The sequence below is a fragment of the Microtus ochrogaster genome, linkage group LG2 (assembly GCF_000317375.1).
Source record: "Microtus ochrogaster isolate Prairie Vole_2 linkage group LG2, MicOch1.0, whole genome shotgun sequence".
Lineage (NCBI taxonomy): Eukaryota > Metazoa > Chordata > Mammalia > Rodentia > Cricetidae > Microtus > Microtus ochrogaster.
Genome location: NC_022028.1, coordinates 25,323,763 through 25,351,082, shown reverse-complemented (window position 1 = coordinate 25,351,082; position 27,320 = coordinate 25,323,763). Strand labels below are relative to the sequence as shown.

Here is a 27,320-nt window from a genome sequence, read left to right as displayed (position 1 = left end):
AACATCATGAATGTTCTGGACTTGGAATTCTTTTGTCTTCAGGATACAGTTGATTTCTTGAATATTGTTTCTTTGGGGTCTTGCTTTTCAGAAATTAGGTGGGAACATAGCAAGCAACATTCGGTCTAAGACAGTTTCCCCATTGCTTGCTGCTTCTGAGTCCTCTATAAAAATGCCTTTGAATCCAGACATTTTATTGTCATCTTGCAGCAATGATGGTTGTTCCTGGGCTTGTGTACTGTTTCATCAAATGTTCTTTTCCTGGATGGGATAGCTTCCTCGTGTGGGTATGGGTCAGTGCTCTGCTGAGTCCCTACACAGGACTCTGATGGTCTCTAAGATGCCTATTCTCCTCATCTGTTCCACCACAGCCTCCTAAGGTCCCTCTCATCAATTCAGAAGTTTGCTGAGCTCTGACTAAGTTTCTTTCCCTGTACTATGACTCATGTTGGTAAACAGAAACGGTCAAGGGCTCACTCAGTTGTTTCTTGACTCCTAGGATGATGGACCTTCACCACTGACATCTAGTATCTTAGAACCCTGGCTTCACGTGCTCTCTCTTGTTACTTGGTTGTTTCTGGTAAGAAAGTTGCTCCAGGCTCTCTTACTCAATCCTGACTGGAAGTAGAGACATGCCAACAACTTCTAAGTTCATCAGTGAAACTGACTGGATTCTTTACCCCTGGCAAAATATTTGAAAAGGGAACTTGAACTCTTCATAAAACATAAATCATAATGCAGAATTGATTGATTCTGGCCAAGACCAAGATTTTTGAGGAAAGAAGTTAACTGTGCATGCCACAGACAAACAAACATCCTGGCTACTTTTGAATCCAAGAGGCAGAGAGACAAGTTGTGAGGCCCAGGCCAGGGAGGAAAGTCTCCCAAGATTGCCAGCTGAGATCGAAAAGAAAGAAAGACTGTAAAAAAACAGAAGAAGAAGGAGAGAAAAGATGGGAACAGACTCTAATCTACTCTTTTGATCTGACAAATCCAAGAATTTTGAAAGACGAGTTATTAACAATTGCCATTTGGAAGCCGATGACAAAGGAAGAAGCTTAGAGGGGCTAAATCACCAAATGTCAGAACATGATAGGAAATCAGTCCATGTGTCCCGCGACAGAGGAGCAGATAAAGAAAATTTTATACGCAATGAGATCCTATTCAGCCCTAGAAAGAAGGAAGTCCTGCCATTACCGCATCTTGCGTGGAACTAAAGGGCACTGTAAAGTGAAAACAGCAAGAACAGAAAGGCAAACACCGTAGGGTCTTGCTTAGATAGGAATACTTGATTTCCTATTAGTAGAGAGCAGAATGTGTACGGAAGGGTGGGGAGGAGAGCGGTGCAGAAATGTTGTTTAATGAGTATAAGAAAACAGGTTAAGAAGAATGGGTTCTAATAATCTCTAGCATGTGGCAGTAACTATGGTGGATGATAACTAATTGTACAATCCAAAAGAGCTAGCCGAGAGAACTGTGAACATTTCCAGAAGAAATGATGAAGGCCTGAGGTGAGAGACAGGTTGCATTCTTACCCTTTAGTATTTACAATTATCAGATATTGACTAAAAATCAATTTTACATTAGCAAAGAGAAAATTATATATTTTAGTGATTCTCACAAGGTCCCAAGAGCCACTCAGAGGGTCCTGAAGGTCACAAGTACTTTCTTAGTAGTTCAAAGAAGACTTTTTACATACACGCTCTCTCATGGCATTCAGTAGAATTTCCCGCAAGCTATATGGCATATAAAGATAAAATACAGGTGCATATTTTTAAATTTTTTGTTCTCTTGTGTTAAGCTAAACATGCAAGAATTTTCCAGAACAAGGTATATATTGTAAAGCAATGCTACTATTCTTATTTTCAATTTGTTTTAAATTCACAATTATTTTGTAGGAGATACCATGTTACTTACATTAATGGGCAGTTGGTTTATTGATGTTTTTAATGGTCCACAAAATTTGCTTTTAAAATTGCATAGTTTTAGTGTTTGATACAGTTAACATAAGTAGAATTAATCATGCAGACAGAAGGCTTTTAGCATTGCCAATAATTTTAAGAGTGTAAAGTGCCTCAGACAAAAATTTGTTAACGTCTCTGAAAAGAGGTCACTGGGGAGATCTCGAAGGAATTTCTGAGGAAAAGGACAAAGAACAAAGAAATGCGGAGGGAATCTCCCTGGGAACCAACTGCCCCACTTGTCCCTGTGGCTTTGGAATAATATCTTGAAGAACACCATCCTTAACAAGCCTCTCCCATAGAGACGTGGTGTCACCATTTCACTGAGGTTTTGCTATCATTGGGTAGAAAAAGTCCCCTGCTCAATTCCCTCCTAAAAGGTACACGGAGTCACTCCGTCATCTGCACTTTACTTGACACGCCTTTTGTGCGAGTTACTTTCCTCACTGCTGGGACCAAACACCACACAGAAGCACTTGTGTGCGCGGAGGGGAACGCAGATTTATTTGGGATCACAGTTTCAGAGGAAATAGTCCACCATGGTGGGGAAGGCAAGGTGGCTGATGTGACTTGATTTATGGTGGCAGAAGGGGACTTCTAATACGGTGCTAAGTAGGAGGCAGAGCACTCATGACCCAACCAGAAGCAGATGCCATCCTCAAGGCCTACCCTGAGGATAGGTGACTCTCTCTCCGAAGATAGGCTTCAGTCTCAAAGGTTCCCCCAACCTTCTAATACATCATCACCATCAGCTGATCTCCGGACTCATGTGCCTATGGGGAAATGTTCATGTCCAAACCGGAACAGCTTTCTTACGCATCCATCTGGTCCATGCCCAGTAATCAATTGCATATGTAGGAAGAGGATGTATAAGAGCCAAGCATGTGTGTCTAACCACACGGGAGGCACTGTCATAGGACAGCAGCATTACGACCAAGGCTTTATCAACAGCAACTGGTGTCCCAAATGGGAGCAGGAACTTGTCCAAGGATTACAAGGTGAATAGACTCGGGGAATGAGGTTTCAACTCACTGTCTAAAGTTGATGCCTCCCATCCACACTGCTGCATTTTACTGGCCCGCTGTTGATCACTGCACAGGAGAAATGCGTTAAGATTTGAGGGTATGGGGGAATGCTTTCTAGATCCAGAGGAAGCATAGCATGGCGGTTACTGGCATAGACAATGGAGCCCAACAGCCTCAGATGATACCCCACTCACATCCCAGTTCTACTAGGACTAGCTGTGGCCAGGAATCAAGTCGGTTAATGTCTCTTGTATCTCAGAGATAGGCGATAAAGTCATGTAGCAATCGTGTGGTACTTAATGGCATTTCAGTTCCTGGCAGACCATGCATACAAAGATAGTTCCATGAAATCGTAGGACATAGCGGCATGATAGCCGTCTCAGTTGCTTAGTCTATGTTGTTCACCGATGACAAAAACTTTCTAAGGACATACTTCTCAGAACGCATCTCCATCACTAAGAAATGATGGCAAGCGTGGTGGCAAATTTCGCAGCCTTCCTGGATTGCTGTAAGGACTACGAAAGTTAACTCGTGAAAGAGTTGACATTGTCAGGTGTACACCAGGTAGCAGAGACGCTCTTGATCTTCCTTACAGTGTTTTTATAGGCCTTACAGAAGTTGTACTGGCTCGGGCTTTTTGACTTTAGGAAATAGAAACAATCTTATCTGCCCACTTATGTGAGAGACTTACTGAGAAGACTGCAGGGTCTTAGTGTCCCTGAAAGAGTTTTTCCTGAATAAGGTCTATGCAAATAAGTCACTATTGCTGGGACTTTCTTGGGTATGAACTCAGAGTGTGATGTCTTTTTGGAACAGGGAGTTTTCTGGTGGGGGAAAGAAGTGGCCAGTGTTGCTAGCTGGAAGGCTAGAAGCCAGTCACCACAACCGATGAATTCCTCATTTGCCAGACATCAACCCAAACCACATTTCAAAAGCAGGGCCTTTGTCCATAAACACTCACATCTGAACTAATCATAACTGATAGGTGAGAATAACTCCACCTCTGTGAGATAAGGGCCATGAGCTTGGGCCATAATATAAAGACGAAAGCCAATAGGAACTGAAACCTGAATTCTCTTCAAGATTAATACAAGATTAAGAAGCAAAGGTCAGCCTGTAACAAGAGATTTCACAACATTCTTTATGCAAACTTAGACATTTAGTTATGGCTGGGCCAAAGTGGTTCTCTTATTCCCTGGTTTTTCATTGTTAAAAAGTTTTAGCCAAACTTGAATCACTTCCTGTCTTAACAAGAGCAATATGTCTTTCTTGTTCCTCCTACATTGTTAATGTCCAAATCACTACTGCTGAAGAAATCCCCCTTGCTTGTTGCCAAACACATATCCCAAAATATTAGATGTCTGCTGTTGTTAAAAGTTACACATATGTATGAGCATGAACGTGCTTGCGTACAGACACAGACTGTATTACCGAAGTCCTTATGAATGCTTACCAGCACATATCACTACTTCACATGACCTAGCTACCTAATTCCTTTCCCTGCTAGACCATAAGTCCCATGAGGGTAGAGTTTGGGTCTTTTCATCCATTCTATTAGTATTATATTAAATAAAACCTGAAAGCATATTCCACACTGGTTGACTGGATGGTTGGACTGCTTAATTCTGTTCATTTAAAGGCCCTGTGCCTGGTTTCAGTGTTTCTCATTCCCAGTGTTTTCTTTTTAATATTTTCTTTTTCTCCATCTCAGTTCTTTTCTCTGACCACTTACGGTCCTTCCTCCATCTTTTCCTCTCACTCTGTGTGTTCACGAATACTTAAGGGTTAATGTTAGGCTTCTCACCTGACCTGGATGCCTTTGAAATGGGTGGGAGCAAACTTAGTCAAGAGCTCTTCAGAGTTTTGGAAAATGGAACAAGGTGCTTCTCAGGCCTGACTAAGAGGGCCCCTGGGCATGACAGTGTGCAGGCGAAAAAGAAATATCCTGAAGTCTAGGTTGTCAATCAAAGTCTAAGACCGATACTAGAATAGACCTCCTGAGGGGTGCACAGCTCCTAAGAACAATTACATCAATGCAAAAACAGCTTCTAAAGCTTTTAGGAACAGTCACACGCATGCATGCAGCCTAGCAAGAAAGCCACTGTATTGCCAGGGCCTGGGAAGAGTACACTGGTTACTGTCCACTGAGAATGGCTTCTTTAGACTCTAGAAATGGTGATTTAGCATAGGTGGGGGCCCTGGGAGATGGCATACCACAGATCCTCTTAAGTTTTGATCATCTTTCTTTTGAAGAACAGATCAGTAGCACTTCCCCCATGAGGTCTTATTTTTGTGTTGCTGTTGTTCATTACTGTGAGCCCTACTTCCCAAACCATACGAGGAATTAACCCAACCACATCGCCTGACATCTCAACAACAAGACCACAGTGGGTCAGGGAAGACCTGGTATTTTGTGCCCCTGTCTCTATTCCCCTTCTTCTCTTTCCTTGTTCATGCCACAATGGATAGTCCCACTGACGAGTGTGACATCACTCTGAACAAATCTTCAATACTACCCATGACCCATGCTAGAAAATTTTCTCTTTACTCCCTTGGACACTCAAGAAACAATCACAGAACTACCAAGGCTACCGTGGGCCATACCCAAAAAGAAAGGAGACATTATATTGTGTGTGTGCCAAAACAAATCCTAGCTAAGAGTACCTGCCGGTGTAGAAATTATGAAGGAAGATGTGCTTTTCCCACTACACACTGTTCCAGGGAGAAGAAACACTATGGCAAACAATCTGGGAGTTCCAGACGGATGTGTGGTAGCTAAGAAGAGCCTCCAGGAGTGTCACCCAGTCGCCAGCATTGAGAGACGCGAAGGAGACTTTCCCCAGCTTGGGGAACAGTGTAGGGGCTCGTGACATTTATTTGAATGACCTCACCCAGTGGAGCCTTCTTATTTCCCTGTTACCCTTCCAACTCCTTCCTCTTTCTTCCCTCTTCTCTCATAGCTCTATCAACTACTCCAAAGCCCTCCAAGACTCAGTCTTTGCTTTCTGTCAATGGAGAAAGACCTCCATGGCACAGATTTCCATATGTTCTCAAGACTTCATTCACAGGCAGCCTTTTAAACGGCCATGTAATATTTTCGTTCGTAGAGTATTATATTAACCTTGTTCAGAATTATTTCCCTTAGCCCTTTCTTCTACAGATCTAGTAATAAAGCCCTGTTCTTAATGTTAATGTCTTATTAATATTTTGATTTACCCAAATGTCTTAAGCATGGGACCCCAGGAATATTTATTTTGAGAAGCTAAGCGTTTATAAGATAACTCATGTGTCATATTGCTTTTACAGCAAACAAAAACACAGCGTCACGTGCACTTGAAACTGAATAGAGCAGAAGATGATGTTCTGAAGCCCAGCACAGAGTTCAAGTCCACAATTAGTCAACAGCTGTAGCACGTAGAGTTGGAAAAGAGGACCAGGACTCCCCTTGCGAACCTAGAACATATCTATTTCAAGAAGCATTCTAACTTTAAAATTGCATAAATTAAAAAGAAGTCCTAAATGGGTTGATATGAGGCACTAAAATAGGTGGGTCTTTGCTAAAAGACAAATGTTGCCTTCGGGCCGGCATCCTTGTTTCATGTGAGTGCAGAGTTTGGGGTTGATATTGGGTCTTTCCTTGATCACTCTCCGTCTTTACCTGTTGAGACAGGGTCTCTCACCGAATCTGAAGCTCATCAATTCAACTAGACTGACTGATCAATCAGATTCAGGGATCCTTCTGTTTACACCTCCCTCCCCCAACCAAAGCTAGGCTTACAGTCATGGACTGCCATGCCCAAACTTTTAAAGTGGAATCTGGAGATCTGAACTCAGGTCCTCGTGCCTGCAAGTCGGGCACTTTATTGACTAACCAAGGCCTCTAACTCCCCTCCCCGAGTATGCTGTTAAGCATCCCAAATTGAACTTTACACCTCAACAGCTATGGAAAAAGGTTAGGTTAGCAGAGCACAAAGTGGACCAGGAGGTCTGCCTCCCACAGAGCTATCCAGGAAGGTCCCTCCCAAGTCTGGCAGGAAAGACTCACAGATGGAGAGATAGAAAAGGAAGACAAGAGCTCAGATCTCAAAGTAGACCCCCACCTCCAGCGATGATTCCACCTCTGCCAAAGGAGCCTGAGAGAATCCACCCCTCAGAGAAGACAGACTCACTGAGACCTGCTACAGCTGGCTTGCAACAGCAGCCACACAACTGCAAGAGGTGCCGTCAGCAAGAAGAGATGCTGCCAAAGCTTCTAGACCACCGACAGGGCCTAAAGCTGCCAAGAGAACCTCAAGAGGCCTAAAGAGAGGTCAGGAGACTTGAGGCCAGGGCTTAGGAAAGCCCATGGTTAGCTGGAGACCAAAACTCCTAGCGACACCAGATGTGTCAGGTCATATGCCTAATGGAAGAAAACTGTGGCTTTTGAATCACCATGGACCAAGTAGGATGTAGGCAATATTTCACTAAAGCCAGCTCCACAATCCCCGTGAGACTAGACGGATACTTAGCAAGAGAGCCCCAAGAGGGGTAACCCTGGGAGGCTGTTGAGCAAGACATACCAAGATTTGAGAACCCCTGCATTTGGCGAAACCCCTTGGCTTGAGCTAGACACTCTGGAACTCATTTATTCTTATCCTTAAACAAGATATATTCGCCATGAAACATTTTCCCTGTGGCCATGGTTCGTATGAAGCAGTGTGCTTGTCTTTGAACTGTATTTGGAAACAAATCAGACAAAATCCCCACTTCGTGCAAGGTGTGGACAAACAACACACAGTCACCAGGATGGAGGGGAAGTTACACAGTGAGCCAGAGAGCGAAGAAGTGGGTGTGGAAGAAAGCGAGAGCGTGCCTGGGGAGCTCCAGCCTTGAGCGCAGGTATCTAGTCTTACCAATCTAATCCCACCTATCTTTCCCACCACTGCAGCCTCCCTCTGTGTGATGCTGAAGGCTGGACAAATAAACACTAAGCAGGTCTTCAAGAAACTGACAGTTCACTGGGAATGTACACTATGGGCCTCCCACGGGCAGGATGACATCCTCTCTCCCATCCACCAAGTATCTCTCAAACTCAAACATCTAGTCAAACAAGTCCATTACTAGGCACTTATATACATAACACATGCATCACACACTATACACACTCACAAAACCCATACCACACACAACATACAAAACACACTATACATGAAACATATACTATATACACTCACTAAGCATATACTATACTGGCAACAGATGGACTGACTACACAGAATCCATACTTTATATTTCATACACTTATCAGATATAGAATATCTACTGCACATACCGTACCATGTACACAACATACTCCTTTACACAATAGACTCATATTACATATATAAACACATAGAACACTTACATTATATACTCAAAAGACATACAGCAGACATACATACAGAATATACAATATTCTCACTGATGTACAAGCAATATACACAGAACACATGCTTTGAAAACAGCATACAATAGACACTTCCGCAACACACACACAAGAAATATGCACACCACCTATACATTAACACAAGGCATGAGAAGTACACACCATCACCGCAACACCCACGTACTCACACATATTCACACAACACATCCCTCAAAGGCTGGATATGAAAATACTTTCACTTTAAACACCACAGAGGAGTGTGGGCTGCTGAAGCCAGATGAGCGCTGAAATTCTTTGGTCAAATGCACAGGGCAGTAAATGAAAGACCTGATAGTCGGGGGAGGCTTTGGGGTTGAGCTGTTCACCCGGGCTGCCACAGAACTCCCACGCAGAATAGTGAGCACAGGGATGATTTATAGAAAGAAGAATGGAGATTAGGGCTGGGCAGGGGGAGACAATGGGAGATGTGGGTCAAAGAGTAGAAACTCGCACTGATAATGATCTGATATACGAACTTGGCAACTGGATGAAATACTGTTCTCACAGCTATGACAAAATACCCCATAGCAACCAATTAAGGAACTGTGTGTGGGTGATGGTTCCAGAGAGAGTTCGGCTCATTATGATGGGAAATGCAGAGCCATGTGGACGAGGAGAGAGAACAGGACTAGAAGCAAGGGTTACACCTGTCTGTCCATTGCCTTGTTCAGTTGAGCTGTTTGCTATGGAAACCAAACTGCTGTTTCTTTGAAGTGCCCAAACTGAGAGGATATAGTCTGTGCAGTCATAAACTTCAAAGGCAAGCTTTTCATGACCTACTTTAGTTAGCCAGGCCATGCAAAGGCTTCTCTACCTTCAGATTAGCACTGCCAGTGCCAAGGAGATGGCTCAGTGGGTAAGGTACTTGCTGGACATGTATGAGCAAGTAGCTGGGTTTAAATCCCCAGCACACAAGTGAAATCCAGGTATGGAGTCATACGTCTGTAACTGCAGTGTTTGGAGGCAGGAGGGTGAAGACGGGTCTAAAACAAAGTGTTAGCCAACTGGTCTACCCCAAATGGGAAGTTCGAGGTTCAGTGAAAAACTATGTCTCAGAGACTAAAGCATAGAGTGGTAGGAGCTGATACCCAGCTTCCACCTCTGGCTTCTAACCGTGCATGCATGGGTGCGTACATTCGCCCACACACACGTGCACACATATGCACCACACATATTCACCACACACACGCATACACACACTAAATATTAAAAAAAATGATAATTAGAGCCAGGTATGGTGGCACATATCTTCAATTCCAGCACTTGGGAGGCTGAGGCAGGCAAATCTCTGTGAGTTCGAGGCCAGCCTAGTCTACAAGAGTTCTAGGACAGCTCAGACTGTTACAAAGAGAAGATCTTTCTCAAAAAAAAAAAAAATAAAATAAATAAATGATAATTAGAAAAATAGTCCTACAAAGTGAAGTCTTAAAACTTGAGCTGTGGGTGACAGTTGGGATGTAAGTCATAAGTGTCATTGTCTTGTGCATTTATTGGTCATAAATGTTCTGTACACAGGGAAAAAAATGATTGCTCATATAAGATGATATGCCATGTGGCTTGATTTTCTGGGCTCATTTTACAATAAATAAATTCATTGTGCCACCATAATATGCACCTTAAAAAGCTGCAGCTTTTGTTTGCCAATCAAACTCAATGTAGCTAGGAAATTAAAAGAAGTAAAATCTATCTATTCAACCAACTGCTAACAGCCTGTGCTCGTCATGTAATTTCCGTGAAGTCCCTTCAAATGAAATCCCTGTTGGGCAGAGAAAGCCACCTGGCACCAGGCTCAGCACATATTTCCCAATATAACAGATGAGTGTGAAATCTCTCTGAGGCTGTCTCTGAGTCTCCATCCAGAAATTAATCTCGTGTACTTAAGTTCAAAACAATAGCCTACAGACTACACATCTTCTCTGACTTTCGGCGGACCAAGGGCAGTGTGATTTGGTTCCCATAGTGAACAGCCAGGCTTCCCCAGGCAGCACAGAATGTTTTAAAAGTAAAACCCTCCACAGACAAGGGAGTGTTTGGAAAGTGTGGTAGGAGCTTACGTTTAAACTGTGTTTAAGTTCGCCAAAGAAAGGTATCATCTATAATAATGCTAGCACGAAGATTTTATCCTGGCCATGCCTTAAATACCTAAATTGCTACTTGCAGAGCTGGCTCTGTGTTATTTTGATAAAGCTAAATGCATATGTAAAATAAAGTCTTCTTCTTGTCTTTTGAAACACTTGTGCTTACGTGGACTCCATAGTCAGCACAGGTCTGTGACCAGATGTGTGGAGATGTCCATCGCCCTGCAAGGAATTCTCTGACACCAGCTGGGTGTTCTGCAATTCAGTTCAATTCTGATACTGACAATTGTTCATGAAGACTCCAGAAGCAGAGAGCTTGGTCACAAAAGTCAGCCTCTGATGCTGCAAATACCGAATGCCCAGGCTAGGTTGTCACCCTCCGCTGCCCCAAGTCAAGGTCCCTACACCTTCTCACAGTCTGGGATAGCTTCAGAACATAGGAAACCAGTTCAGGTATTTCTCATACAATTATGACTATGACAAAGAACACAGATGTGCAGCCAGATGATGAGAAACAGAAGGCAAGGGATGTAGGAAGGGGCTCAAGAGTCCATGCCAGGCAGGCTTCTAATGACGTGTTCAACACCCAGAAACTCTCCCAACTCCCAGTGCATACAGAATCTTCACCACTTGGGGATGATCAAGCAATCAGTCTCCCCTCGCTAAAGCTAGGGAGCAGGCAGAATGCTCTGTGCTTCTCAACCTGGTTTGATCTTCCTGGTGCCCAGCCCACCACGCTTAAACAGAATGAGAATGTCTGCTTATGTCTCCTAATGTAAAGGTACTTCCTCCAATCAGGAAAGTTTAAGGCATTGGAATTTCAACTGGGTTCTGTGAACAGGGAGAAAGTGGGTTACTGTATATCTATGCGTGCCTATGTAGAGACATAAAGGGATTCTTTGCAATAAAGGACACGCACATTCTATCACACCAGAGGTCTGATTTTGATGGAAAACTCCAGGAGGTAAGCACTCTTGATACTTTTCCAAGGTCTTAATAAAAGAGACTGACTCTTGAAACAAGCGCTTGCTTGAAACATGGGACTGAGCAAATGTTTTCTACCCAGCAATTTCCACAGTCAAAGAGCCTTTCAGAGAAATCCATTTAACTTTTCCCTAAGGAGACTTTCCAGGCCTGAAATACATCTGCCTACATTCATCTAAATAAACCAAAGATCGGGGAACACACAGGAAAATGGCCATGAAGACAGTCCCAAAGCGCCTCTTTGAATTATAAGTAACTGAAGCCCCATGCTGGCAACAGTTTCGTGATCCAGGAAATCCAAAGAAACTAAACAGTGATGTTTGCGTCCATTATACTTTGTGATGTCTACAAAGCAGCCAAGTGCTAAATGCCTCTGGGGGAGGATCCCTTCAGCTGCCTGGAAGTTTGGTAGGAGCAGCCTAAGGGGGTGGCCAGCACTGCCCAGTGTGCTTCCTGTGATGACCGGTAGCTGTCACAGAGCAAACACTTTGCTGTGGTTATCTTTTGCTTACCCCACAGGCTGGCAGGGAAGGTGTCACGATTTTAGGTGCGCTCTAAGTAGGAAAGAAGTGATTGTTTATCTAAAACTGGGCGTGGAGCTTGAGGGGGAAAAAAACAGCTAATGGGGACTGGGGTGGCTCAGCTGGTAAAGTGTTTGCCATATAAGCCCAAGCACTTATGTTCCAACCCTAGCACCTATGCAAATAAAACTGAGCACAGTGGTGGGAATCCCCGGCCCTGGGGGAAACTGGCCAACCAGAAGCTCACTGGCCCACTAGCCTACCTCAAGGAGTTTGGGAACAGTATTACCCATTATTTGAAACCAACTCTTGAAAACTTCCAAGCCTTCCAAGAGAAGAGAGACACCCAAGACCTTACACTACATTGCTCCCTTCCGCAATTGGGTGTCTACCCTTCATTGTGTGGTGAAACAGCACCTTCTGAGCGTGATTGCTTTTTATTCCTTATTTATCTAAGAGTCTTTCAAATCCAGCCAAATGCATGTCACAAGGAGGATTATGAATTGACAACAGAGCACGAGGAAGTGGCATCAAGAAACTACAAGCATGCCAATCTGACATGGAAAATGTCATAATTCCAAGGGCCAAGTCAGGCCGGCTAACATGATTTCACCCCTTTCACCAATGAAAAACAGAAAGCCCAGATGGGAGAGAGGAGTCCAGAACCATCCTTTTCTTCCTTTGTGTCCTTCAACACTTCTAACACAATGTCAGGCACTGAATAACTAGATTTAGCTAGAGAGAGAGAGAGATCTGAGCCCCAGGAAAATCAGTCTCTCTCTCCCTCCCCTTCTTACCTCCCCCCCCCCGCCATTCCCCTTTACCTCTCAAGCACTTTCTTATAATTAAAATTCTCACAGTATATATTTCTAGACATTCAAAAGCAAAAAAGAAAATATTTTCTGATCATGCTCAAATCTGGATGATTCTCACAGTTTTTTCTTGTATTTGGAAAATAACACAGTCGTTGACATTTTCTAAGGAGTCAATGTAGCGCAGCACTGTACAGTCCTTGTGGCATTCACCACCCAACCTCCAATATCACTTTTCCTTTCCTTTCTCAGGTCTTTGCTGCCACTGCTAGCAGCACCAAGATGCTGCAGGGGCAGAAGAAGGGCCCTCTGCTTCTTAGGAGCAGGGTTAAGAACAGAGGAAGTGTTAGAAGCTAGAGGGAAGGAGAGAGGAAGCGATGAGTGGGGTTGCCTAGGACTAGGAAAAGCCAGACCACCCACCTGCCTAGTCAATGCCACACTGAGACCGCTCCTCTCTCTCCAGTTCTTTCTCTCTGACCTCTGTGCACACATATGGAGGTGCCACAATAACCTCGAATTCCAGTCCTTTCTTCAGCTTACTTGTGAAAGGGGTCTCTTGTTGCTCCTGGCTGCACAGTCCACGCTAGCTGGCCAGAGGCCTTCCGCGGAGTTTCCCATCTGTCTCCCATCTTGCTGTAGGGCGCTGAGATTACAGAACTGCACTACTGCATCTGGCTTTACGTGAGTTCTGAGGATGGAAACTCATGTCCTTGTATGGCGAGCGTGTTACCTACTGAGCCTTCTCTCAGCCCTGGGCCTTCTGTTTCAAACAAGTCCCTTAGTTTGTCCTTGAGGTGGCTATGGTTATTAAGTGTCCTTGAGACCTTCCCCAGCATCCAGCCTTTGTCCTGCCCTTGCAATTTTCTCTTAGAATACCATCCTCCTCCTCTTCCTTCTCCTCCTCCTCCTCCCCCCTCTTCTTCCTCCTCCCCATCCTCCTCTTTCCTCCCAATCCTCTATCTCCTCACCCCTGAGACTCCCAAAGTAGATTTTAGGACACTCCCAAACTCTGTCCCTGGAACAATACAGGGCTCACCACCCCCATCCCCACCCTGCCTGCGGCCCTCTGCATCCCTACTTTGCTCTGCCTGTGTTCTCTTCTCTTCCCTGCTGCTTGCTAAAGACACTTAAAGCTATTTTCTATCCAGCTAAGGAAATCAGATGTTTAAGTGTTTGTCAAATGAACACAAGCTGCCCTGTTTACATGCCTACTGCTCGCCGTTCCTGAGGGAAGTGGGGAGCACACTCAGCAGGCCCAAGCTTTCCAGAACTTCCAGGGCCAAGGTCTTCTGAGAAACGGACTTAAATATCCCCCAGCAGGCAGTATTTGGCAATCCCTCTAGACACGCTTGATTTAGCCTGCTCCTTGTTTACTTGGGTAATTGACGGGCTTAATAGCTGTCAACTCCCGGGTCAGTGATTCCCAAGCCGTATTGTGCAGTGAAGGCCGTACAGTATAACCGCAGAGTCCTGAAAGCCCTGGCCGCACTCGGCTTGTCGTGCACAAACCCCTGGTGGGGGTGAGATTCAGGCCTTCGTGTTTTCAGAACTCTTCAGCTGATTTCCACGCACAGCCAGGGCTAGCTGCAAATGGCCAAGTGAGAGTGAGTGATGTTGCCTGGATATGACCCCAACTGTTTCCCATCCATTGGTGCAGACCAAGGCCACGCCAGGAAGAGAGTTCAGGTTTCACTGGAACAATTAGGTGTGAATCCTGCCCTACAAGAAGCGCCTGCCTCCTCTGGCCGACTTCCTGCCGTGTTACACGGTCCTGTGAACCTAGTTTCTGTATGCTAGGGCACACAACCTAGTTTCTGCATCTAGGGCACAGGACCCTGCCAAATTGTTAAAAAGCATCACCTTGGGGAAAGTCTCAGTGTGAGGCTCATGGTCCCCACTGCCTGTGATTCCCCTCAGCTATTGCCTATAATAGCAAAAACTGTAGCCTTTCTTCTTCCCTATGAGTCAGCCCAGGAACTCATATAGAAAAGTGCTTAAACCTTGAGGGAAATTGATTCAAACAGGTAGTTACCGCAGGTTCACATGAGATTTGAAGTCAAAGAAGTTTCGATATACGTCCTGTCGCTGCTGAGTGCAATCATAGGGTAGAATTATAAATTTTTTTTCCTCTTTGGGGAAGAAATCCTGAGAAATGAATGTCCTTTAGTGACCAGCTAAGACAAAGGCGATGCTGATGGTGAGACCAGAATTCTGCCCCTCCCCCCACCCACTTCTTGTAGAATCTGTTTAAGTAGCCACAGAAATTGCTAGTGGGTTTCCCATGATGCCTGGATGTATACTTTATTATTAAATAAAGCACACATTAGTGTGGGCATAAATTATTGTCAAACTTCTCAGAGGCTTTCTGCTGATCCTTTCTGGGACTGAAAAATAAGACTTTTATGTGATACCTTTAAAAAGAGATAGTGTATTTACAGGTGCCGGTGTGGGTATTATCCACCAGGGTTGGTAAAGGGAAGCCTGAACCTGCTTGGTGTTAGCAAGCTGGAAAACTTATGGCCCAGACACTGTTCTCCTGTAGACTGACTCAGAGTCACAGGGTCTCAGCTTGCAATTTACACCTTCCGATGCTCTTTCAATAGACATTGTGCTTTGTGTTGTGAATCTGGATCTCTTGCTGGGCTGCTAGTTTGCAATGTCATACTTAACCAATGTTGGGCAGCTGCAGCAAGATTCCCCAATCAGCCAGGTTGTCAATCAACAGTCACTTGAGAGTCTGCTGTGCTCCAAGCAGCGGTGTTTGGCAAGGCCAGCGTATTGTATGCACTGTCCAGTAACAGTTCCAATTTATGTTCTGTTTCTCAAGATGTAACCCCATCACAAAGTCAAAAGCTTCAATACCTCACTTTAAAAATAAACTTTATAGGGACTCGGCAGTTAAGAGTACCTGCTACTCTTGCAGAAGTCCTGATTCAGTTCCCAGCACCCATGTAGTGGTGACTCACAGCTATCTGTAGTTATGAAAGGAGTCAGCAACTTCTAGTCACTTCCAGGAGCACATATATTCATCAGACATACATGCAGACCCATAAAACAAAAATATACAAAAAAAACCATATTAAAATATTTAAAAACTACGTTCACAAACTACTGTTTGTTTTCCTTGGGTCACTTTGTCATTTCCGCAAACTTTGAGAGTCCAGAATACCAGCTTTCAAATCCAAAGTCTTCTGTTGATTTTCCCAAGAAACATAACTCCTATCCCCAAATCCCAGTTTCCCTAGGAAGAAATTGAAAATTACAAAACCCATGGGAGAAATGTAAGCAATGCCTTAAGAGCTCCCAGATGTCACACAGAGGAACTGGATGTCTGCTAACCCTTTGTTCTGGGGCTTCCTGGTGAAGCAGTCCCTAGACCAAGAGGCTAGGCCAGAAGGTGCAGCTTCCAAGACTAGATGGCCACTCATCCATCTCCAGAGCAGCCAGCGAGGTCAACAGGCCAGCAAATAAAACTGTAGGCCAGAAAGCATTTAAGAGTGGTTGACTCATGATTTCCAGTCAAGTTTTACAATTATAGAGGCAACATCAACCTCTGGGGCATAATTATGGCTCTGGAATGTGTTGGCTTTGTGGTTACGTTGGGCTGTGCTTTGGGGAGCAATGCCTGAGCAGCCCCACTGCTAGCCTCAGACAAGAGTAACCAATGTAGTGCCAAGAGGTTCAGTGTCTCTACAGAAAAGCCATGTTCAAGTCTAACAACCCTCTGCCCCAATGGCAAACGAGCCAGGTGCCCACAAAGGACGTAAACATGCTGCCATAGCACTAGAACAATGTTCCATAGCACTAGAACAATGTCCAATGTCCCATAGCACTAGAACAATGTCCCATAGCATTAAAACAATGTCACCGCTTGCTCTTTGGCTGTTCTGGTAGTATTCAGACAAACCTTGGCAGAAATCCCTGGGAAGATGATTTTTTATTATTATTATTATTATTATTATTATTATTATTATTATTATTATTAAAATCTGTTCACATCATCGTTGTGAATTGATGAGGCACGGTGTCTCAGTTTGTTGCTACTACTGTAACAAGTGACCATGGACAGAGTGGTTTAAACAACAAATGAATATTTCCCACAGTTCTGGAGGCTGGAAGTACAAGGTCCGGGTACCTGCAGATCCCCTGTCCGGTGACAGCTCGGCTCCAGGCTTGCCAGAGCCTGCCTGGCTTCTTGTTGGGTATGCACATGGCCAAATAAAAGCTAGGCAGCTTCTAATTAGCCTCTGTGCTAATCGCATGTATGAGGGCCTTAAGCTCAGAATTTAAGTATCTACAGGAGAACCTGCCTTCGAATATCAACACACGGGGATCAAAGGCTAAACAAGCATCATGCAAGGGTTGAGGAAAACCAAACACCAAGAATCCCTAAATCCTAAAGTATGTGTTTCGATTAGAATTTCTACAGATACATGTCAAGCTTTATTGTTTCCTGGACTCCTGTTTTGTAAAGAATTGGCTTTTCATAGCCATACATTCTACCTTCATGTGTTCAGACAACCACGGGTGGAAAATATCCGAAACAAATATGTCTGTGCTGACCATGCACAGATGTTTCATCTTGTCCCTATTCTGTAAACAGTCTAGCATGATAACGTGTGTGCAGCACTTACACTGTCTAGATATTAGACTATGTAGAAACAGTGTAAGGAGCACAGAAGACTGTATATCTAGAGATATATTTTGTGTAATAGGTTGATCATTCTTGAACTTTGGTGCCTCAGGAACCAGTCCCTTGCAGACAACCAGAGGCGACTACACTCCCCTTACCTCTCTGATGCACGATTAATAAAAGCCCAGGGTCAGAAACTGGGGTTCAGTCTGAAGATCTGAAAAAGCAAAATAGTCACTGGCTCTTACCTCGACCTAGTCTGAAAGGGTGATCCTGCCTCCCGGAATCTCAGAATGAGACTGTCTGAGAGCTGTCTTCCCCCTGTCTTATATTCCTCTCTAGGGCTGGGATTAAAGGCAAGCAGCACTGGGATTAAAGATGTGTGTCGTTGTGGCTACCGGGGGGGGGGGATTAAAGGTGATTGTTACCATAATCTGGTCTATAAAGCTGACCAGTGAGGCTGTTTTACTCTCAGATCTTCAGGCAGTCTTTATTTATTAAAATACCACTGAAATGCCCCTACACCTCTTCACTCAGTGCTGTCGATGACACCTTGAGGCTTCTGATGAGTCTGCCTGGAACAGTTCTGTCTGGGTCATGTGTTTGGTTGGTATTAGCTTACCAAGTCACTTCTCAGAAATAACTCTTGTCCTCCTCCCTGGACCAGAAGACAAAGCTGCTACAATGTTAAATGTCCTGACAGCTACCCACTTGCTGCCCAGGTACACCTGGGTCGGCAGAAACCTGCCCCATCACTGCTTCCCCAGGGTCACATTGACTGAAAGCCGTATCCCAAACATCCCCACTCCCCCACACAGACACATTAACTCTACCCTGCTCTGGCCACAAATGATCACCTAGGACAGTTTCACCCTAGAGCTGGGACTGAGTGTCTGATCAAAACCGTGTTGTCTCTTTCATAACATGGGCTTGGAGTCACTAGGAACGTAAGCCCTGGTCCAGCCCACACCCAACCACCACTGTAGACTCATAAGTAAATCAGCCCACGGTAATGGTCCAGAGGGAGAGATGATTTGTAAGAGAATTCCAGCTCACTCTCTCTGTGGTCGGCAGGACTTCCTAGAAACTTTGTTCAGCTCTAAAGGATAATTGCCCATGCTCATTGTTCATCAAAGCCGGGAAGTCTTGGCCTCCCCATTTGCCCAGGCAGTGGTGCCGAGGAAGAGGTGACCATAACCCCACCCCCAGCTATAGACAAGGATCTAAAGGATGACACACACAGCTGTCTCCAGGTCTTGAGATGCTGAGGATACTATAACACCAGGCAGAATCTCAGGGAGATCAGCAGCCATGATCACTAGGTCTAAGTTTTATCTGGTATCCTCAAGGTGGCAGGACCCTCCTGAATACCCACTCTCTGCATTCATGTTGGTAGTCAGCAGCCAGTTCAGGCTCAGGGTAGACTGACAGCTGCTCGCAATTTTCTTCTTTTTCTTTTCTTTTCTTTTTTCTTTTTTTGTATGCTCCCATGGGCCTCATAAGAACTAGGTTGGGCAGCATGAACCTGTAACCCTAGCACTGAATGGGGCGGAGACAGTGGATCCTGGGGACCTGCTGACAAGGCACTCTAGCCAAAACAGCAAACTCCGGGTAGAAGGGAAGACCCTGTCTCAAAAACAAATGAGAAAAAGAGCAATGGAAAAAGTCACCTGACATCAACATCTGGCCTCCACACATGCATGTAAGAGTAAACACAGGCATGTGCATGCACACTCATGCGCACGCACACACGCGCACACACACATACACACACACACACACATGCTTACTGGGGAAGCATAATGTACAAAGGGCAACACTCTCAGATATTTCTAATGGGGCTGCTCATTGGTATCAGCTGGCAAGGAGTGGATGGGAAATACACATATCTGAGTCACATTTGGCCTACAAGACCGTGTGCTTGAACTTGTGCAAAGTGACAGGGGCAAGCTGTTGTTCATTGCAATCCTAATGAGGACAGCAAAAGGCTACAAACAACTTCAGTGACCTCCGGAGAGTTAAAAATGCAGCTTGTTAGACACAGAGAAAAGGGACAGAATGGTGTGCCCTGTAAGCACGGAAGTAGTGGGTACCCATCAAACAGCCCCCAGGAGAGCAGCTGTCACAAAAGACCAGAGAAAGAAGGGGCTGCAGAAAGGAGAGAGGTGAGGGACACTTTGCCAAACAGGCTCTTAAAGCACAGAAGTAGGTAAACTGTGTGTCACCTACTACTTAAAAAAAATCAGTAGCAACACAATATTCTTTCCATCTAGATGATGCCGGAAGCTACATTTATGAAGGAGATGTATAAAGACCAATAAACCATCTGCTGTTAGTACTTAGGTATTCTACTTTGAAATTACAAGGTTTGTTCGGGCTGGAGATGTGGCTCAGGGGTACAGCTGCTTGCCTAGAGTGCAGAAGGCCCTGCATCCAATCCACTACACTGCTGGTAAGGTATTTCTATTCAAAACTCCAACAGTTCATGGAAACATTTAACCAAAAGTAAACAAAAATCCACTATAATTGTGTTCGTGCCCATATCATAACCAGGAACAGCTAAGCAGAGGGAAGACAGAGAAATTGTTCCTGAGAAACTATAACTGGCTCCATTCCTAAGCCTGCACCTCATCCTAGCCTTCTCAGGGAACCTCTGAACTTCCTTGGAGATGGCATGGAGGCTCTGCAGATGGAAGCAGAAAACAGTTCCCGGCCTGCTTTAAGCAACTATCATTTTTATGTTGAGGACATAAAGCAAATACCCAGACAGGGTATTCAGCCCCTCTCGACTCAGAGAAATTGAGGATGAGCTCTCCCTCACCTCCACAGGAAGGCCGACTTGCCTGAGATTGCTGCCTCAATGCCTCCCAAGGCAGCAGTACTATGATCTCAGGACTTTTGATGGAAGAAGCACGAACCATAGGACACAGCTGCCCAGAACCCGTGGTCCATGGGTTTGAAGCTAAGCACACTTGATAGAGGTTGATGGGTTGAATGGTGGGCTATTTACTGACATTCTGGGTCTTGGCTTGCTCCTCTGGCTCAAGAGGAGAAAAATAATGAGTATTCTTTACCTGGCCTGGGACAAAAGTATCTGAGTATGTGGGATTTTTTTTCTCTTCACATCTTGGACTATGTGCGTGAAGATGAAGAGACACCTTGAAGACAAGATCTAGATATAGACACGAGATCCCCTTGTTTGACCTGCATGTCCCGCGCACTATCTGGCAGAACGTTTTGAGTAATCTTTTGTATGAAGCAAAGTTTCCTGAGTGGAATTTTCCATTTGTGGCATCATGCGAATGTGGCTCATAAAATTTCAGTTTTGGGATTCATCTTTGGTGATGCTTAAGTTCATGAGAGAAATATGGGATACCATGTATTTTTTTTAAAATGAACGAAAGAGAAGACCCACAATGTGCACACACACCTAAGTGAACCACACGGACTATAGTAGCCCAGAACCACATGACATGGCATCTTCCCTGAGTCCACTGGGCTCCAGGGTAAGGCTGTGTGCACCAAGAATCCTACCTGTATACCAACTTCTGATGAGATTTTACCCAAGTCACTTCTCTATGCCTCAGCTTCCTAACCTTCAGAACAAGCTAGCAATAATGGTTCCTCCCTGTGTGGTTGTAAAAGGGATGGAGGCTGCAAGTGCTTTGGCCAGCAGAAGCTCTCATCCCCTAGGACAAACATCTGCCAGGTCCTGATCGGCACAGGAGGGCTGGGGAGAGAGAGTCAACCTCTCTGTTCTCCTCCCCTTCAAATCATGCTCTGGTCAAGTCCCCGTTTCCTTGCTTAGAAACACCCGTTAAGAACTTCACAGGCACACTCAATAGAAAAAAAAATCAATCTGGTCACCCCAGAAAAGCCCTATCTGGGATGATTTAAAAAACAAAAACAAAGCATACAGATGGCGACGATGCCTGTGAGAGGCTGGCATGATGCCCTAAATGTACATGGACGACAAAAGGACAAGTTGGAGACTGTTTTTATCTCCAGCATTCCACGTGCCGTTGGAGCAGAGCAAAGGCTGCTGCTGAATCTAAGTCAACTTTAAAGACGAGATAAAACCACAAAAATGAGGTGGTCCCCCCACCACCGCAGGTAAAAGTCAGAGCAAAAGAAGCAAGCCCCACCCCTTCACAGCACACTTTCAAAGGAGGTCACAGACCTCTGAAACTGGGTTGGCAGAAGTTACGGTAAAAGGTCACTACTTTGATGTTAAATAACCAGAAAAAAAAAAGATAAATTGAACCCAAAGGACAGAGAAGCCAGTTTCCAGAAAGGCTTTCTTTCCCAAAGTCAATCAACACAATGAAAATGCCCTTTGCCAATTGTTCAGGCTAGCACAATTCAGGTAGGTAGGTAGGTAGGTAGATAGATAGATAGATAGATAGATAGATAGATAGATAGATAGATAGATAGATAGATAGATAGATGGTAGATAGATGATAGATAGATAGATAGATAGATAGATGATAGATAGATAGATAGATAGATAGATAGATAGATGGTAGATAGATAAAATCAGGGCTAGTGACAATGTTGCCAGATTGTATTCATACATAGGGGATGGGGACTTACATAGAGCACTCCAAGGATAAATTAAGCAATGGGTTCTACCTCTAGGGACTTATCCCAAGGCAATATTCATGAGGAGCTGCAAAGATTCAACTGCAATGATGCTCTTTATCACAGTGCTGATAATAGAGAAGGAAACAATGTCTCATGGACCAAATAGATCAAATAAGATTTGCAGCATGTTTTAACGTGTGGGGCTCAGCATGTGTGCCGGGACACACGTGGGCATGTGTGGGAGGCCAGAGGGTGTCCTCTGGTGTCTTCCTCAACCATTCCGCTACCTTTTTATTCCACCCCCAATTCTGAGTCAGGGTTTCTTGCTGAACCTAGAACTCTTCAGTTGGCTAGACCGGCTGGCCTGTTAGCTCCCAGGCCCTGCCTCTCTGTCTCCCTGGTGCTAGAGTCATCGACACTGGCCGATATACCAGCTTTCGCATGGGTGCTGGATAACTAAACACAGTTCCTTGCCCTTGCACCATGAGCTCTCTCTCTACCCACTAAGCCATCTCCCCAGCCCATTGGGGAGAAATCCATTGCCATGAAAAGTTGCTCACACTATGTTGCTGGAAGGTAAATTAGGGTAATAAAATATAAGTAGTATGGGTTTATTTCTTAAAAATGCAGACATATCCAGAAAGCAAGATACTCACTAGCGGTACAGGTTAACTCTCCCGTATCTGAAATGTTTGGGACCAGAATAGTTTGAAATATTTACACAGTCTTCAGCCACTGAGTCTTCATAATCCACAACTCTGAAATCTCTGAATCCAGACTGCAACAGTCAGACCAGATTTTTCAGACAAAGGATGCGCAACGGCTCACTCATGTGTTCCTCTTGCAAGTACGTGTCGTTCTTCTCTATCTTTTATTATCTGTATACACTTACCTGTATAACCATGAACAAGTACTATCTGCCAGTTTTTGAAAGGCAACTTCTAGAAACAGCCCTTCACCATAAGGGCTTCCTTGATAATGGTAGTCAAGTTTTTCTTCTAATTTGACTGTCAGGCTTCTGCCAGTAAGGTCTGTGGGCCCAGACTGTTACGTGCATGTGTGGTTGAGAATGACTTTATGAAGCTTTCAAAAATGACTTACGCTACTAGAAGGAGAATGATAATCTCAGAAAGTATTCCCCAACCTTCTGGACAATTCTCATTTCCTCGTTTCCCAACAGATCATCATGTTTATAGTGAACGCGGAGGATTGGCACTGAACACACAGCCCACAGGAGGCCAGTTCGTAAATGCGGGCACATACCAAACACTTTAGTCCTTGACTGTCTTCGCTTTTGGGAGAATTCCTCCCCACGTGCTAGCAATCCAAAAGCTCACCAACACAGCACAAAACAAGCATCATTCGCAAAATAATTTGGGATCTGTGAACCTCAATCAAACTGAAGACAGTACACTTCATTTTGTTTCCCCTCCCTCCCTTTGTTTTCTTATTTCCTGCCTTTATTCTTTCTGGCTCTGCCCCATTTTTGTTGTTGCTGTAGTGATCAGAGATATAACTGGTGAGATACAAGGTTAAGGTGTCCAGGAAGAAATCAGGGCAAAGCTGACACTCCTCACTGAGAGTACATACACAGTCTTCTCTATCGCCATATACACCACTTCCCAACAGGGAGCTCCAGAGTGAGACTCTGTCTGCACAGCAAAACAAATAGGAAGGCGTGCACATGGTTTTAAGGCTGTGTTTTAAACCTCGTTGAGGGAAGTGTGCGCAAGTGTTGCCCATACAGTACATAATGACTCCATAGGGAACCAGCAGCTCCCGGGGATAACTACACAGGGCCCTCAACAAACTCTCGAGTGAGAGCATGCCCCTCTAAACGGTGGCCACTAAGGCGAAGTGATGCCTCAGTTCTCATGTCCACAGCGGCATTCCAAACGACCTCACGAAATGCCCTTCCCCTTATAACCATCGCCACTGATGCAAAGCCAAGACTATGATAACATAAAATTAGCAAGGTGTAAGTGGCGTAAACGGGTAAGGAGTGTGCACATAAGCCCTAAATGCACTTACACCACCATACAGTATCCAAGTATTTCACAGTGAATCTCCCACATAATGAAACCTAATCACAGGTGATCTTAGCATGCTCATGCACGCATCTTTATGGTAAGTGTGCCCAGAGAGACGCAGAATATCAAGAAACCCCACGTCTTCTTTCAGTGAACAAAACAATGTTATCTTTACTCTGATTCCGTTTGTCCCTCCCAACTAGCTCATCGGCGTGTAAGTAAACGTCTCTACTCACCCCAAAAAGAAGGAAAAATACTGAGACAGAAAACCCTAAAGCGAAGTGAGCCATCTTACCGCCGGTGTGGTTCATGGTTCAGGGCACCAGGAACTCTGAAGATCACCCAGCAGTTGGTTCTTCCCGGGATGAAGTCTGCTGACCTGATGCTGGCTATTCAAAACAAAACTCCCTTTTGTGGTCAGTCCTGGACAGCGTTACTTGTTTCTTTCCTTCTAAGAGAGCACTGGGCCGGGTCTGGGGGGCAGCACAGGAGTGACAGCTCACATCTTGTCAGACGACCCAGAGAAAGTGGGTTCCTGACGACGCCTGTGTCAGAACCCTCTTGGGGCTTTAATCCTGCCGTGACACATCTGGGGAACTATGAACAGGAAACGCAGAGCTAGGCAGCAAGCCAGAAGCATTCAGCGAACGTGCCAAGCCCTTATGAAATGTTAGTACCGTGACTGCACATAGTCTCCCATGTTTCACAAGGCAGGCTTTCTCTCCCTGTCTAACCTCGCATTAAGTCTAAATGAGGCCACTACCTACACCCGGTCTAGAGCTACAGACCTGCTCTGTGTTCTTCACAGACAGAGCCTGGCCTGGGATCTCATCCCATCCCCCTACACACACACACACACACACACACACACACACACACACACAGGCTGCAGAGCAATGTCCACTAAGACAAGTCCCCAGGCAATATCATAAGACTTCATTCAGTTCGACAGAGGGATGGGACCCAGGGCATCACACCTGCCAGCCTGGTGCATCCTGAGAAGGAGGATAGGGCAGGGTTTTCTCACGTACTGTCTCTCCTGGGCCCTGCACTCAAGAGAATGCTGTCAGTGTCACAAGAGCCTGGCCTGTCACCACGCTGATCTTGACTCTGTCAGCACAGCAAGCAAGTCCGCTAACTGCCTACTCCAGGACTGAGAAGCCCTGTCAACAGGCCTTCATGGGCATCCTGGTCACTGTCATTACCCTTTCCTAGATGTCTTTATGCAACTCTGAATGACTGTCACACTAACAGGAGAAGACAGTGGCTGACCTTTGTTATTGATGTGAGTGCCTGAACCCCTTGGCTGCCGCTTTTCTTCCATGGGACCCCACACAGAGTCTCTCCCCTCCTCTTTTTCCATCTCTTCATCCAGTATTTTCCACTCTTCCCTGGAGAACAGCCCCTTGGACACGCTGGGGTGATGCCTCCTCTTTAGATTTTGCCTTCTCTCTGCAAGGGCTTGCAGGGATCTGGGTCAGGCTTTCTTCTGGGAAATGGTTTTCAACCCGTTTCAAAGATGAGCCTGCTATATTAAGTTCCTTTCCCAAGATGTCTTAGCCGGGCAGCAGTGGAGCCCCATCTGCTGTAGCTCTTTGAGTTTTAACCGTGATCCAGACGAATGGTTTGGGAACAGGGTTTGTCCGGTCAGGAACTGTGTGGTTTCCTAATAGTCTACCTCACCCTTCTGGGTGCCCTTTCCTGGAAGGCCTTGTGCCAGGCAGCCACCAGGCAGCTGTGATGAGCTGGTAATTAACAAAAGCTAAAGATCCAGGTAGGCACAGACAGGAAAGACCACAACCCTGAGAGACTGCCGTGGGATGGGAGGGCTAGGCAACTTGGCGTGGTCTTGTGCCAATTTCAAGGCTCCCTACAATGGGGAGACAAGTCGGGGCCACATGGTGAATGCATGGATGCTAAGACCTAGCCTTGCAAGGCAGCTAAAGGTGGCTTTCCACCCTTGCTCCAGTGTGGAGCGGGTTTGGGAAGGGCTGACCTGTTCCAACACTGGGTTCAGCCACAGGTCTGAAGGAAAGGAGGCCCAAGGACAGACTCGCAGCAGGTTACTCTGGCTTGATGTATGCTAGTCCAGCCAACAGAGATAAGTCTAGTTCTGGGCAATAGTGGAAAGCTTACCCTGAAGACAGCTACTATTGGTGCCTCTTTTTTTTTCAGAATGTCATGTATGCTTATAATGTATTCTGATAAATACAGTTTTTCTTTCTTTGTCAAGCCTTCCTGAGACAAGCACAGATCTAATCTCGAGGATGGAGTCCACACACTCAGGGAGGACCTTCCAGGGAGGACAGAGAAAGTACCCTTCACCAATCTGACCCAGACTATCTCTGGACTTTAAGAGACGGAGCTGGTGCATCTTTCTGGCATTTTTAGCTGAAGCAGGTGAACCAGGGTTTCAGTGATCTGAACCCTGACTCTCCTGAGAGCCACAGCAGAGAGCAGTGACAGAGGAAGGGCAAGAGGAGCAGACTGTGAAGAAGGAGCCCTCCCTGCCTTTCCTCCTTGCCCATTCCAGTCACAGGCTCCTCCCTGGCATCTGCTTCTCTCTCCTCCACCCTTCCTTCTCCTCCCTTCCTCCAGGCCTGTTTCTCTCCTCCAGTCCTTTCTCTACATTCTTCCTGAGCCTCCATGTCCTTTCACTTCTGCTCCATCCTCCTCTCTTGTTTGCTCCCCCTGCTTCCCCACCCCACCCCGGTCCTTTCTCTCTCCTCTTTCTCTTCCTTTTTTTTTCTCCCTCTTTTGGTTTTCTTCCTATGAAGATACAAAGTAGGTAGGGAAGCTGAGTGGACCAGAAACCATCAGACAAAGAAGTTGCCTCCTGGGGGGGTGGGGGGGGTTGCAGCCTGCTGATGTGCTTACAGTCAAGCTAAAACATTCAGAAACACAGTGTCTTCTGGGAGCCACTGACTTACAGGGTGAGTTAGCTTCATTCCAGAGATGCTTCTGACTTCATAGGGTAGGCAAAGCAGAGATTGGGGTGTAGAAGGACACAGAAGGGAGAAAAAAGGAGGAGGAAGAGAAGGAGGAGATGAGGAAGAAGAGGAGGAGGGGGAAGAGGAGGAAGAGAAGGACGGGAAGAGGAGAGAGGAAGAAGAGGAAGAGGAGGAAGAAAAAGAGAGGAATAAGAAGGAGAAGGAGAAGAGAAGAAGAAGAAGAAGAAGAAAAGAAGAAGAAGAAGAAGAAGAAGAAGAAGAAGAAGAAGAAGAAGAAGAAGAAGAAGAAGAAGAAGAA

The 27,320-nt window shown here is 45.3% G+C and overlaps 1 protein-coding gene across 1 annotated transcript in view; it reads right to left on the bottom strand.

Annotated features, from left to right (window-relative positions):
- Il1r1 (interleukin 1 receptor type 1) overlaps window positions 1–24,644 on the bottom strand; it is a 64,311-nt gene extending 39,667 nt beyond the window's left edge. The window contains exon 1 of the mRNA XM_013351084.1: window positions 24,367–24,644. The gene's annotated coding sequence lies outside the window, so the exon portion shown is untranslated. The remainder of the gene's footprint in view (window positions 1–24,366) is intronic.
- Window positions 24,645–27,320: the final 2,676 nt, after the last annotated feature.